Below are 1,942 nucleotides of genomic sequence, written 5' to 3'. Positions count from 1 at the left end.
GCCCCCTCCCACAGTTCACTCGTGAGGAGGGCGGCCAGAGCGCCCTTTCCCGCCCCTTCCTCAGCATCTCCCCACCATGGCTCTTCCCCACGTGGGCAGAGACTGTGTCCTGGTCAGCTTGGTAGTTGGTCAGACATTAGCCAACCTGGTGTAGGGTCAGCTGAAGTGGGTGAAGCTTTAAAGGCTGTGTGTGGTTAAGGTGATGGAGATCCAGCCTGTGGCTACCCCCGTGGGCAGTGGCTCTTGCCTTTTCTCTGGCTTTTGGCCTGGATGAAAACAGGGACTCTGAAGGATTGGGGGCACCTGTGTGTGTGACACAGCCGTGCATTTACATGTGTTGTGCGGTATAGGTAATAGCTCTGAAAATAATCGTTGTCACTTACTGTAGCCTTTACTCTGCCTGCACGTGACAGCAACACGATTGTTTTGTGGAGAAATGTATTTTTTTTTTTTAAGCATTTCCCTTTTTGGAGGCTTCCGTGACAGCAGGGCCTGTGAGCGGTGTTTCAGGTGGGGCGAGGAGGGTGGGCCTGCTCTGCGGCTGGACCAGCACTGCAGGTCTAAGCCCCTCCCCATGCCGCGGTCCTGGAGTTATCCCGGTCAGCGCCCTCCACTCACACGCAGACACAGGCTCGGCCCTTCTTGAGAGCCAGGAGGATGTCGGGAGGGGATGGAGAGGCTACTTCCGCAGCTGATCCCAATTTCAAATTTGGTAGCAGTTTTAATTTCGCGTCACCCTCACGAGGGGGGACATGTATGTGTAATGAGTTCCAGACCTGTTAGCAGTAGCACACAACCGATACCTGCAGGAGGCCCACGGGGTGTCACAGACCAGTGACTGTGTGAGCACAGCTGCAGCCAGATGCAGTGGATGCGGGGTTGGTCGTGTGCCAAGAGGACCACAGAGAGGGACGTGGCTTCTGCTGGCTGCAGGCTTCACTGGGGAGGGGACATGGGGGCCAGGCCTCAAAGGAAACTCAGTGGTTTGTGCTAGCATCCGGATTCTGCTGATGAACTTCCCATGTTTCATTTCACATATTCCTTTATCCCTCAATTTTCTTCTAATCGACTCGCGTTTAATTTTTTTTCTCCCACATTTGCATAAGACTTTCGTAGGTAGTGGTGCTGTTTCTGTCAGTCATATCATGTCTCACAATTCTGGTTATTTCGTGATACTGTCACCTGTCAGTGCCCAACACCTAGACCCACAAGGTCAGTGGGCTGCATTTCTTCTCCATGTATTGCCTGGAACACATCTGTAAAACGAAACTTCTCCTTTACCAACTATGCTTTAATTGAGGACCAGGCACGAGGTAAAGGAGTGGAGGCTTTGAGGGCAGATACCTGTCAAGGACTGTTTGGGTTCCACGCCTTGGCCAGAGCCCGGCCTCGATGAGTGATTTAACGGTAACTCTTCCCAGGTGGTCTCGGGGATGACACGAGATGAGCTTGCCACCCTTGCTGCAGGACACATGGTGGCTTGGTTTAAGCAGCTGCCACATCTCTTTGGCTGGGGAAAGTACACTTCCCTCCGGTCCTGTTTAGGGAGAATTGCAGCCTTGTTGGAAAGATGAGACAAAGCGAAGGCTGTTGTTCTGACGGTGGTGGGCACTCTGTAAATGGTTGCTGAATACGTGAAGTAATTAGTGTCCAGTTGTTGCCGATGTCCATTTAAGATGATGTGAAGAGCTGGAGCGCGGCTAGAGCCTGGGAAGGCTCCGGAGAGGTGGCCTTAGAGCTGGGCCTTCAGGATGGGCGCAGGAGGGCTGAGATGAGCATCCTTTGATACTTCTAAATTAATTTTTTTGCACACACAATTAGAAAAGGCTGGCTATAAAATTAGATAGAATGAGTGGAAAGAAAACCATTAAGAGACTCTCAGAACTTAAAAAGCTCTTCTCCCCTTAGCTAACATGAAACTGTGTAAGAAGAACTACAATAA

At 51.3% G+C, this 1,942-nt stretch overlaps 1 protein-coding gene across 12 annotated transcripts in view; it reads left to right on the top strand.

The window, feature by feature from the left end:
- Positions 1–1,942, top strand: part of MAP4 (microtubule associated protein 4) — a 156,705-nt gene that overhangs the window by 148,859 nt on the left and 5,904 nt on the right. The gene's annotated exons all lie outside the window — the stretch shown is intronic.

Source organism: Pteropus alecto, unplaced genomic scaffold (assembly GCF_000325575.1).
Source record: "Pteropus alecto unplaced genomic scaffold, ASM32557v1 scaffold156, whole genome shotgun sequence".
Lineage (NCBI taxonomy): Eukaryota > Metazoa > Chordata > Mammalia > Chiroptera > Pteropodidae > Pteropus > Pteropus alecto.
This window is presented reverse-complemented; position numbering and strand designations above follow the sequence as displayed.